The sequence below is a fragment of the Moschus berezovskii genome, chromosome 23 (assembly GCF_049115385.1).
Source record: "Moschus berezovskii isolate FMDL1 chromosome 23, NW_MosBer_1.0, whole genome shotgun sequence".
Lineage (NCBI taxonomy): Eukaryota > Metazoa > Chordata > Mammalia > Artiodactyla > Moschidae > Moschus > Moschus berezovskii.
Window position 1 is genome coordinate 16,871,771 of NC_142482.1, and position 13,769 is coordinate 16,885,539.

A 13,769-nucleotide genomic window follows, 5' to 3' on the forward strand; every position below is an offset into this window, starting at 1 on the left:
TGTATATAATACATATTTTCCCACGTTCTATAGCTTCTCATTTTTTTGAGAAAATATCATGACACCAGGCTTGTCTAACTCAAAAGAACGTCTGAGATTTGTGTCGGGATGAATTTAGTGTACCAGCTTACGTGTAATTGTCTGAATAATTTCTAATTCTTCTAAAGATCTTGAGTGTGTCTTGAAATTGGTATACTGTTAATTCTCTGCATCTTCTGTTTCTTTCCCTTAAACGTGGGTCATGGGAAGAGTCCTCTGGTTTATGTTTAGATTGCTGCTTGCTCACTTATTTCTTTTTTTAGCATTTTAAAGCATTTTTACAGCTTCCCTCCTACTGTTTTGTTTGGCAGCAGTTTTTCTAACTAAAGCAGCTGAAAGAAAAGTTCCACGGTAGCAGGCTGCCATATAAAACAGGATCCCACACCTATAATCTCAATGGCCAGAAATGATAAAATACCTGCCATTAAAAAATACATGTTCTTTACAACTTATCTGGAAAAAGGGTTTCCTTAGAGTGACATATAATCTAAGGACATTTGAAATGAGTCCACATAGCTCCTTACTTCAGTAGAGTGAACAGCGGTAACAGTAGGAAAAAAATGTGTTTATAAAACTCTACGGGTTTACTGAAACTTTGGAATGGAACTCTCAGTAATGAGCCATTTAAATCATTATAAATGCAATAATTTTTGAAAGTGAACTTGAGTTTTCCATTATCTTTAATGTAGCCATTTGGTTTTAAACATGTTCATTCATATGAGTGAATACCATTTATTTAAAAATAAGAATGCCTGAAAGGTACAAGACACTGTATGTTTATATCTGTCACATGCAAACTCTCAGTTATAAATATTTGTTCCCTGTTTAATTAATTTTTAACTGTTGGAATAGGTGGGTCAGTAAAGGGCAGAAATAGCTTTTCTCTATAAAAGTAGAAAGAAATACACATAAAAGTCTGTAACAATTATTTACAAATCAGTCTAACACTTAAAAATATGGCCCAAACACAGTGTAAGCAAGAAGGAATGTGTAAACTTTTCCCTGGCCTCCTTTTAGTGTGTGAGACAATTAATTCTTTGTTAGGAATGAAAACACATTTACTGGGTTGAAGTTTAAGATTTAGATGTACTTGGATGAGATGCGGGTGGTTGTTGCTTCTGCTCCTGAGCGCCCCCTGGCTGCTTTTCCTTGCTCTGCTTTTTCTGAGGGGAATGGTTGAGTGGGGAAGAGGCAGGGAAGGGGGTAATTGAACGGAGAAATTGTGTGTGTGTGTGTGAAAAAGAAAGAGAGAGAGGAGAGAGAGATCCAGGGCGAGAGGGGAAGTGGCAGGGCTTGTGTGAAGAGCTTTTGGGGAGAGCTTCCAAACTCTTCTGTTTATAAGGCACAGTGTCCTGGCAGGGTAATTTCATCTTCTGTGAGTCTCATCCATGTTTCCCAGAGGAGCTGACCTCTGCCTTCGGCCCAGAGAGGATGAAATTTATAAGACCGCAGTTCCCATTTCCTGGGGTCACAGGAGCCCTTTCACCCACATAGGCTAGTTTGGATTTCCTCCCAGTGTGGCAGCCTTACATCTATCACATGGTGATTTAGAGTTGCAGAGGTTCCAAGAGGCAAGCACAAATGGTATGCCCTTTATAGCCAAGCCTTATAAATTTTCTAGCATCACTTTTCCATACTGTATGAGTTGATGTAGCTACAAAGGCACTCAGTTTCAAGGGGAGGGATCCATGCCACCTCTTGCCTGGGGTGGGGTTTTGCAGAGGGACACACGTGTAGGGGGATATCCTTGGAGCACTTTTCTAATCTGTGACACTTATGTCTTTAAAAATGATCTAATAATTAATCTAGTTACTTTTGTGCTTTTCCTTATGAATAATGAAAGAACAGAGTTGAGAGAAAACCAGGCTCTGCATTCTGAAACCCCCAAATTCCTAAAGATTCTGGCACTCTCAGGGCTGCTAGTACTTAGCTGACTCCTGTTCACTCCCAATAGACAACTGTGCTGCCTCATGTGGGATTCAGGTTGGTACTGGAGTGATTAACCTGAAATGCAACGTTTTAAAGTTGTTTCATCCTCCGGTCACCTTATTCACCACTGTTATCACAGAGGGTATGCAGATTGCGTAAAGCATATTCACAGATTTTTTTAAACACTTTTGTCTCAGGAAAAAAATCAGAAATATTAAAAAAATTTATTAGTATTGTGGGCACTAATATTTTTTTCTTTTTTACTTTGCTTTCAATTTTTACTTTGCAAAAAAAACGGGGCAAACGAGTTGTTAGCCTTGTACATATTACTTGGCATTCACCAGTAACTTATTCTCTACCTATGATGTAATTCCACTTCTGTGTGCAAAGCAAAAAGCAAAGCTTACAATGAAAAGCAATAATGTTGCAATTCTACTAGTTAGATTTTATTTTTTTCACACTGAAGGTACAATTCAATATTTTTTTTTTTTTACTTTTTCTCCATGAGGACAAAAGCTATGATTCTGCTCAAACATTTACTATGCTCAGCATACACTGTTTTTCTAATGACTTAATCTTATCAATTACTAACAATTTGTCTTTTTTTGGTTCCTAGATTTATAAAAAAGGACCCAAAATGTTCAAATACTTTATCTCACTTTTTATTTATTTGAATCTATCAAATTTTCTCTGTTAATCTATGAAAGAAACTTTCCAAGGCATTTTGATCATATGAAAATTCTGTTTTTGTCTGTGATTAACATTAAAATTTGGCCTTGTAGACTTATCAGTGTGCATCAACAGCTTGAAAGGTCTAGCATATAAAATTACATAAAAGCTGAATAGAGATACAGTTCAGCACAGAAAGACTGGATTCTAACTTTTTAATGGTATTTTCTCCATTATTTTGATTAGTTTGTCAGTCTTATTTTAGTGTAAACTAACTCCATTGGTATGACTCCTGACTAAGCCACTTACATCCACTTTAAGAGAAGCAATTTATCCTGTGGACCAGGCTCCCAGGAACTCAAGCGCTTCCTGTGTCACCGTTGGCACTCTCATGGGATGAGTCACGGCCATTAGTGAAAACCAGGTTTAAAGTGTTAAGATTAAATGTGGACTGTTTCAATCATCAGTTTTAAGGCTGCCAAGCAGCAGCACTTGTTTTTAAAAATTCATGATCCTTGTACATTGAACACAGAAAATGAAACCTATACTAATTATTTTTAAATTGATTATGGTTTTAACAGACATATTTTGTTGATATGTTTATAAAGAATTATAATCCCAGTTAAATTTTAAAAAAAGAATAAAAGATTTTTTCCTAATTTTTAGATATGCACAAACACACATGGCATGCATACTGATCTAATATTGCCTGGTTAAATTGCTGGAAAGTTCTACAGGAATAATATGTAGTGAACATAGGAAATTAGATAAAACTGAATGCTAAAAGTAGCATTACATTCCAAACATCATATTCAGAAGCAGATAAGTTTCATGTTTCAAACTTACACATTAATGAGACGTACATATGTTAACATTTCACTTCTTCCACATTTGATAAAGTAAAAGGAATATAAATGTGTAGTTTTTCACCTAGAGTAAATATAAAGCATTTACTTTCATATGCTTAAAAATTTTATCCAAATTCATTTATCTTAAATATCCCATTTATCAAATTGAATGCTAATTCGAAATTTTAGAATAATAGAATATTTTGTAAGGTCTATGAATTTTGGCTGTTTGTTCATTGTCAATATAGGACATTCTTTTGCAGAACGCTGTTAGTTTTATAAACATCTTGGACAGGATCAAATTTATAATGGCAAAAGTTCATAGGTTATAGTTATGCTGCTTTAATTGTTCTAGGCTCTTACATTCCTGTTTGCTTTTCAAACTACTAAATGAACCATTCTTTGAAATATCAACATATTGAAGCAAATCCATGCTAACAACTTGAGAAAATACTGCTTACTCCAGACACCTTGTGCTGCTGTGATGTGGAACCATCAAGAAATTGTAACCCTTCTTAGTCAAGACTGATTATAATAAGAAACACATCTTTTAATAATTAATCCCCAAGTAATTATTTCTTCCCAAGTCCTCCGGGTTTCAGGTTTTCTTGAGCTTTCAGTGACATCACTGTATCTGTTTAGAAATAACAACATACATATTTTCCAATAGAATGTCTGAGAGCTGACTCTTGTTTCTGATACGATTTGGCAAAGTATTTTAATTTCTTTATGCCTTGGATTCTTTCTATTCATTTATTCACCCATTCACTGCTTTTTATGATGTCTCTATTAAACACTGCATTGAATTCTTTGTTGAACTCAGACATTGAATATTGTGTGGTTGATAGCATTATCTGTATAATAAGCCAATTGTAAAGAAGGGTAATGGAAATAAAATCACTCAAATCAAGTGGATATCTGTAAATGAACTGTAATAAACTAGAACCTAGTAATCAGAATATGTTAAGCAGTTTGTGTTCAAGACGTTGTGTATCCAGTCTTTTCAAGGTCTGTCTTCTGCTTACTGGATCTTCAGATCCTTATGAGGCCAGATTGTTGCAGTTTGATCTTATAGACTATTGTCCTGATGGCATTGCTTGCCAGGGTATTAAGAACCCTTTTGCTCCAACTCTTTCTTTTTGCCAGTAAGATAATGTCCCTCAAACAACCCAGTCTTCCCTCTTCTAATCAGCACAGCTGTCCACTGTGGGCAGAGGGGCTTCCAGGAAGAGGTGTTAAGTATAGATGGGCAACTCCATTTACAGTCATCCGGAATGAATACAACCAGGCACAATATTTTAAAAAGCATTTCTGCACCCATGCATGAGAAATAACACCGTTGACAGTGTTATTAACAAACACAAAGGCATGATATATGAGAGACAACACAGTTGAATGAAAAGAAAATTATACTGAGAATTTTGAGACTTGTTTTGACATGGGAAGACCAGGAGGGTGGTCCCCAAAGTCATTGACCCGAACAAAGAATCACTAATGCATTAGCCTTAGGAAATGGTAGGGGCGGTGGGAGGAGGGGTGGGGGGGGGGTGGGGGGGATGTTAATGAATAAGGTGATTCTGGTTTGTCTGTCTGGAGCATTGGTCTCCCAGTTTATAACACACAAATCCATTGGGTGCATTGGATTTATTTTATAATTTAAAAATGAGTATTTGTAGGCATTAATAGATTATGATGAAAATGGCTTGCAGGCATTCACAGTAAGAGTGTGGGGTCATTATGCTATTTGCTCAGATCACTCTTGAGAAACTTGTGCATTCCTTTCCTTAGAGGGAGCTACTGAGGCCCTTAGAACACAAAGATGATGTTAAATAAGGAAACACAGGAAATTATACACCAGCCCAAATTAGTTTTTAGGCTTCTGGACTTAAGAAGTTTTGTGAGTATGGTGTCAGACCATTTTAGCAGCAGCAGCCAAGACAGGGTATTGGGTAGAAAAAAAAATAAAACTAGATGTTCAATTTTCCAGAGATTTCCTGTGTTTATTATTGTAAGACTGTGATTTATTAAAACTGTCTTACTTCTTCAAGCAGACCAAGATTTCCTCTGTGCTACTGAGGCTAAGATATATGGGGTTTGTGGAAAGAGTCTGTGAATGAGACAGGGCTAGAGGACCCATTCTACAAGCTGTTCATGGCTGGGTAGAGTGTTTTTACCCACAGTTGTCAGGAAGGGCTCTAGTCCCATTTTTTCCTCATTACTGAATTTATGAATGTGTTACCTTTAAGAGCAGTTACTGCTCAAATTGAGCTTTGAGTTATAGGGTCTGGAACCACATTATTGACATTTGTATAGTAATCTGTGGCATGTGTTGAAGAAATGGTGCATCCTGTATCCATCCCTCCTGCTGTATAAGGAAAAGTATTACCATCAGGGATATCTCACTGGTCAGTGGAAACAGTAGGCAAATACCTTCTGATATTGTCTGCTCATTTCTTGAAGATCTGAATGCTGTCCTGGGCGATGGTGGGGTAAAAAGGAATCCTTCAAATATATTTCTAAGAAATTATTCCACAAAGCATATTATTGAGGGTTATAGATCCTTTTCCTGGCAAAATTTTAAATGGTATATTAAGCAGGGACTTTATAAAAAATAAATTTACCCAGAAATATGATGGTTATACTAAGAATAAGATATTCTCGGTTGTACTAAGAAGAAGAATCAGTTTATGCCAAACTGATCTCAAGTGTTAAGGAAAACAAATCCCTGAAACCTTTATTTCAGATAGATTAACTACCTTGATGATAAGTTGCTAAGATCAAGGGTAGGCAATTTCATCTGTATTGGGAGTCTCTAAAATATTGTTTTAATTTCACCCTTAATGTAACTTTATTTAGAATCTCCATATATGATCTTGTTTTGTTCAACTGCACAGTTACGTCTGACTCTCCATGACCCCATGGACTGCAGCACACCAGGCTTCCCTGTCCTTCACCATCTCCCTGAGCTTGCTCAAACTCATGTCCATCGAGTTGGCGATGCCATCCAACCATCTCATCCTCTGCCGTCCCCTGCTCCTCCTGCCTTCAGTCTTTCCCAGCATCAGGGTCTTTTCCAATGAGATGGCTCTTGGCATCATATGGTCAAAATATTGAAGCTTTAGCTTCAGCATCAGTCCATTCAGTGAGTATTCAGGGTTGACTTCTTTTAGGATTGATTTCCTAGTCATGTGTTTTAGTAAAATTTACTAACATTAGAGATTTTTTAAAAAGGTTCCCTTCCAAATTGCAATAATTTCAGATCCACAAAATCTGGAGTCACCTCTGAATAAAATAAAGTGAGACTTCCCATATTGAACTGAGGGCCTCTTGAATGCATTGATTTCTTCTCCCGCCAGCCTAAGTGGCAGTCTTTGAGAATGAAACCACTGTGATTCCCAGAATTGTTGATATCTTGACATCTTCTGAGAATTTTTAGGAACAACAGATTCCTGGGTCCTCAACTGAACAGATTCAGAACAGATTCTGTGCAGATGAGTTCAAGAAATCTTTTTTTTTTCTCAAAGAAACTCAAATAGTTTTGATGATAAATCAAGTTTAGGAGACACTGGGTTAGATGAAAACACATACTCTTAAAACCGTTTAACCTGAGGGTAAGATCTTTCTAGGAACTCTTCTCTTGACATTGTGATGCAGAAAAACTTTTGCAATGACTAAGAGGAGGAGAGAGAAGCTATTTAGAGGATAAGGAGGATGTACTTATCCAGGAGGAATTAGAGAGCATGCTTGGGGTTCACCCCATCTCCTGCACTTACTGGGTGATTTTCCTTATCCTTTCCATCTCTGTCTATTTCTTCTTAGACAGAAACAGTCCTTTTCATTGGATGGCTAAAAAGTGTTTAAAGAGATAATGCATGCATCTCAACACATAGAGACCTGCCCTATAGACCGGCATAAAGCAAATGTTTGCCTTTATCATTAAAATATTATTAACTAACAATAAAATCTTAGAATTGGTGGAGAATAAGAATTCAAAGTGGATTGAACTCAAATTGATTGTGAACTATAATAAAGGGCAAGGAGAAGAGATTTCAGTTCAATTAAACAACCAATTATTAAATGTCCCTTTTATGTGAAGTCTTCATAGAGAATTTAGTCAGGAAGAGAAATACATAAATCAGTATAAATTATACAAACTTTGGTAAGAGTAACTATAGATAGATAGAGGAGAGCTATGGTAGAAAACAGATGTGGAAGTCAAGCTGGTTGTTGAGAACGTCTTCTAAGAAGAGTTTTTGAGTTGTATATTATGAATATTGGAGGATGAAGTATATTGACCTGATTAAAAAAAATAATGATATCTCATTAAGAAAGACTGTCTTAGGACTTCCCTGGTGGTCCAGTGGTTAAGATTCCATACTTCTAATGCAAGGGGTCTGGGTTCAACCCTGGGTCAGGAACTAGATGCCACATGCTGCAAATAAGACCTGGCACAGCCGTGTTAAAAGAAAGAAAGAAAGAATGTTATTTTCTCTCACAACAATGACCAAGACTTTTTATTATTGACAAGGGTCAAAGAGGAGAGTGAAAAAGCTGGCTTGAAATTCAGCATTCAAAAAACTAAGATCATGGCAGCTGGTCCTATCACTTCATGGCAAATAAAGGGAAAAAAAATGGAAGCAATGACAGATTTTATTTTCTTGGGCTCCAAAATCACTGCAGATGGTGACTGCAGCCATGAAATTAAAAGACACTTGCTCCTTAGAAGCAAAACTATGATAAACTTAGCACATTAAAAAGCATAGACATCACTTTACCAACAAAGATCCATCTAGTCAAAGCTATGGTTTATCCAGTGGTCATGGACAGATGTGAGAGTTGGACCATAATGAAGGCTGAGTGCTAAAGCATTGATGCTTTTGAATTGTGGTGTTGGAGAAGACTCTTGAGAGTCCTTTGGACTGCAAGGAGATCAAACTAGTCAATCACTGAGGAAATCAACCCTGAATATTCATTGGAAGGACTGATGCTGAAGCTGAAACTCCAGTACTTGGACCACCTGATGCAAAAAACTGACTCATTGGAAAAGACCCTGATACTGGGAAAGACTGAAGGCAAAAGGAGAAGGGGGCAGAAGAGGATGAGATGGTTAGATAGCATCACCGACTCAATGGACATGAACTTGAGCAAACTCCAGGAGATAGTAGAGGACAGAGGAGCCTGGACTGTGTAGTCCACAGGGTCACAAAGAGTTGGATATGGCTTAGCTACTAAATAACAGCTATTGGGTATTTGTTGTTATTTTATTTTATATAATATACTTTATATTTATTAAATATATGATGATATTTACACCAATATTCTTGGAGAACACAGTGTTGTTCAAGTAACAAAGTGTGCCTGGTTCACATATGAGTAAAATTAAGAGTTTGGGATTAACATCCACACACTCTTATATATAAAATAATCAACAAGGACCTACTGAATAGCATAGGGAAATCTACTCATTATTTTGTAATAACCTAAATGGGAAAAGGATTTGGAAGAGAATATGTATATATATATATATATATGTGTGTGTGTGTGTGTGTGTGTGTGTATGTATAACAGAATTGCTTTACTGTAAACCTAACAAAACATTGTAAATCAACTGTACTCCAATATGAAATATTACCACCAAAACATAGCTCCTGGACCTATCTCGTCCCTCTCCGACTTCATGGCCTTCTGAATTACTTAGGCTTTCCTGGTTATCTTGTTTTCTTTTTCCTACCTCTTCTCACCTTCCTCCTTTTACTTCGTACATGATGACAAGGAATCAGGTGCAGGATGGCCTGAGTGTCACGTCTGACTCTTTGCGACCCCATGGACTGTAGGCTGCCAGGCTTCTCTGTTCATGGAATTTTCCAGGCAAGAATACTGGAGTGGGTTGCCATTTCCTTCTCCAGGGGATCTTCCTGACCCAGGGACTGGACCCGTGTTTCCTTCATCTCCTGCACTGGCAGGTGGATTATTTACCATGGTGCCACCTAGGAAGCCCCATTTGATGGCAGGGGAGGGAAACAGTTTGAGCTCTTTAGCAAGTGAGTAGAGGGAAGGGAGGAAAAGTGGTTAAAGCTCACCATTGGTGATGCTTGACTTGGTCCTATTGTCTGGACTGCCAGGGCAGAGAGGAGAGGAGACAAAGGAGAATTTTATATTTAGGTTACAAGACCCAGGGGTACAAAAAAAATGGCTCAGTTATACAATTTTGCAGGTAATTCTTTAAAGAGGGAGTATCTTACCTTTGTTTCTTACATGAATTTTAGATTCTACTCTAAACACGCTTGCCATTTAAAAACAGTACTAACTTCAAATCTGAGTAATTCTGCTCCATCACACAATACAATTGCCTCATCTTCACCGGAGCCACCATGATGCACTAAATAATTTTAAAGATGCAAAACAACTCAACTCCACTCAGGAAGTTTGCAGTCTCCTTAATGACTCATCTCTTACTGAGTTAAAAATAATAAAGCTAAAAGTATTATGTGTCGTTAATGTGTATGAGACCATTACATAAAAATTTTATAGTAAATGCTGCTTTGGTATTTACTGAACTTTACAGTGTGATATATTTGTAATTGTACTTGTCCTAGGAAGAGAAAAAAAGTTCACCAGTGATTAGATTTTGCTCCTTTTAAAAAAGGCCTTTTCTCCTTTAAAAAAAGGCCCCTGAGTTATTTACACTTGGCCTAGATAAGGGTTAGCTTAAATATTGGTCATTATTCTAGTTTAGGATGCAAAGAAAAATATTTCCTTATGTGTTTCATACAACTTCAGATCACATGGTAATTATATTATTTTGTATTTTTAATATGTACAGACACACATAAACACATGCACACACATATCTTCCACTACTAGCCGAAGTAATATATGTGTATGGTCTGCCTCTGCTTCATTTTTAATGCTATAATATTAAATATATTTTGAGTGTGTAACCTTTTGAAATGTCAATATTCAAAAATTGGAAGGCCTTTTAAAAGTTCATTTTAAAGGTTTCATGATATTTTAAAATTAAATTCTGTATTCCCCAATGACAAATTTTATAGTCTGTTTGCAAAATGTATACTCATATGCATTATCTTGAAATTCCAATACACTCAGGAAATTTGAACGAGCACTTAACAATGGTCAAACTATTCATTTGCTGTTGCTGTTGTCTGGAGAACATATTCAAGGTATAAATATTTAGGAGAGATTATTGTATTCAGATAATGACAGAACATTAGTAAGATGTCTAAATATGTGTAATGTGGAGTATCTGAAGGGTTTTTCAGGTGGCTCAATGGTAAAGATTCTGCCTGCCAATGCAGGAGACACAGGAGGTGCAAAGTTGATTCCTGGGTTAGGAAGATCCCCTAAGGAGACCACTCTAGTATTTTTGCCTAGAAAGTTCAAGAGACAGAGGAGCCTGGCTGGCTACAGTCCATAGGATTGCACAGAGTCGGACACCCTAAGTGAGTGAGCACACACATGAGGAGTATCCAGATACCATCACCCCGTGAGAGTTAGTAGTGGGAAAATGCAATCTCTAAGTGTATGTCTGTTGCATCCTAATTATGTGACCCCCTGCATATCTTTAAGATGCTTGCAAATTGTTGCACAAATATTGTGACTGAATCCGTATCAAAATTTGGATACCAGTGAAATTAATTCACCGTGATATACTCTGTTTGGTTGGCTGCTGCTGCTGCTACTGCTAAGTCACTTCAGTTGTGTCCGACTCTGTGTGACCCCATAGATGGAAGCCCACCAGGCTCCCCCATCCCTGGGATTCTCCAGGCAAGAACACTGGAGTGGGTTGCCATTTCCTTCTCCAGTGTGTGAAAGTGAAAAGTGAAAGTGAAGTCGCTCAGTCGTGTCCGACCCTTAGCGACCCCACGGACTGCAGCCTACCAGGCTCCTCCATCCATGGGATTTTCTAGGCAAGAGTACTGGAATGGCTTGCCAGAGAGATGTAATTCCCACACAGTGGCCAGATAATGGCAAATCCTGTTACTAACCAAATAATGGGAATTCTTATGATCTTAAATGAAAAGTCACAGCAAAATCTTAAAAATATGCTAATTCAAACCAGACTTAGAAAGGTTTTGTTAAAATGTCAAAATAGTACTGTAAAGGAATAGTTCTATTATTGTTTAAATAAGTTAAACTTTAGACATTAAAATAACATCAAGACTGAAGTATAACATAAACTCCCTAAGAGTAAAAAAATAAAGCAAGGGTTTTCTACCTTTAATTGAAACCTGCTCTAGTTTATTCATTGTAATAAAATTATATCCTATCACAATTTCCTAAAGCTCTTTACATAATTGTCTCTATTAACCAAATTTAGAGAGAATACTATTATGTCTTAAATGACTTCATCATATTGTGGCTATTTTTATAAAGAAAAATGTTCTGATTTGTTGGATTCGAATTAATCAAATTAATTCTAATTAATAGATTCTAATTTATCATAATTTCATTAAAGTATCTTCAATGATTATCAAAGTTTAGCTTTCATGACCTAAAATTTGTTTTACATTTGGAATTTGGTTACTGTCATCTCTGCTTATTTTCTAGTTCTACAAATTGAAATATCTATTAAGTTATTGTTTTCTTACATAATTTTCTACATAAAGATTCAAGATTTTTGTTAAATTACTTGTAGAGTGAATTAATCACTTATATGTCAATATGACCTAAATTTCTTGAAGATTAACATTTGTCTTGTACCCTTCATACTGTAATGCATTGTATACTTTATTCTCTAACTGTGTGTTGGTTAGAGAAGCACTTTTTATTGATTCCTGTTATCACATTAATATAAATATCATACATGTTTAAACATATGACATCTAGTTAGACATAAGTATTAATAATATCAATCAGCATTCACTACGGTGTCCTAAAACTAGCAGTGACTTTTCTTTGTGCTTGAAATTAGGAATCAGAGCTTGACACTTTGTGTGGATTTGTGAGTGCATGTACGTGTGCGAGAGACAGGGAGAGTCAGAGACGGGGAGAGAGACACAGAGCTCACACTCTCGCCCCAGACACAAAGGCTACATTCGTGAGTATATAGTCAGAACTGTGTGTTGAAATGTGCACAGATCTTGACTGTTTTAAAAAGAAGCTATAAAAGAGGGAAGATTACATTTTAAGTAAATCGCGTCCCTTACACCACCAGCCTCTGGGTGCTTATCGGTTTGTCTCTGGGGTCCCGTTCCTAGTGCCATTTCTCTGCAGTGAAGCTTGTCACAAGCTGCAGTCTCCTCACTTGGAAACTGCCTCTCTTTTCTTCCGATTCCCCTTTGCACCTCTCCCAGGTGAATCTTTCTAAAGCGCTCATCTCTCCCAGGCTTCCTCTGCTGATTCAGCAGCCACTCTTCATGGCTTTTTAGTGTCTTCACAATAAATCCTGAAGTTTTAGTATCACGTGAGCTTAACTCAAGATACATCACCATGTGTGGCCCCCTGTCTTAATTATAACCTATTCCCTGATGTTTACTGATAAGTTTTTTCCAGCCAGACAGTGTATTCCTGCTGCTGCACCCTACAGCCATGTCTCCGCGTCTTCACACCCTATTGATTTCTCCACCTTTATGGCTTTGTCATGAGTTATGTGTGAATTGAGTGGTGTCAATAAACATTTGCTATGCTCATCAAATCTTAACTTTGGAATTTGAACAGGTTACAGGAACAAAGTTGTCTGTGGTCTACAATGTCTGGGGCCTCAGGCCGAATCATCTGGAGCTCCTTTGACCCCAAGTTTAGGGCTTCGGGGTAGGGTTGATGTTGGCATGGGGGCTCACTTCCTCTATACGTGGGTCTCTCATGTGGCCTCTCCCTGTGACCGCTGTGCAGAAGCTGGTTTTTCTTGTGCAGATCTGCTGACTTTCTCATGGTGGCTCCCCACAAGGAGAAAGCCCTGTGGAAGCTGTGTCCTTGTTCATAAGCTAGCCTCAGAAGTCACATGGCATGATTTCTGCTGTTTTCTATTGGTTGAAGCAGTCACAAGCCTGCCTGGGTTCCAGTGGAAGGTAATAGCATCCATCTCCTGATGGAGATCAGTGGGGTTCTAGAAGAACACGTGGGTTTAGAAATACTGCTGTGGCCATTTAGGAAAAATTATAATGTTCATAGCAGGGGCTGCTGTTCACATCCCATATGCTCTTTTAGACTATTACAGGCCCTACCCATCTTTCCCCATTCTGAACTCTTACGAACTGTGCTCTGTTCACAACCAGTGTACCGTGTAACCCCTACATACAAACGAGTTCTGTTCCAAGAGCGCGT

The 13,769-nt window shown here is 37.5% G+C and overlaps 1 protein-coding gene across 4 annotated transcripts in view; it reads left to right on the forward strand.

Moving 5' to 3' along the window:
* Positions 1–13,769, forward strand: part of HMGCLL1 (3-hydroxy-3-methylglutaryl-CoA lyase like 1) — a 199,276-nt gene that overhangs the window by 72,523 nt on the left and 112,984 nt on the right. The window lies entirely within an intron of this gene.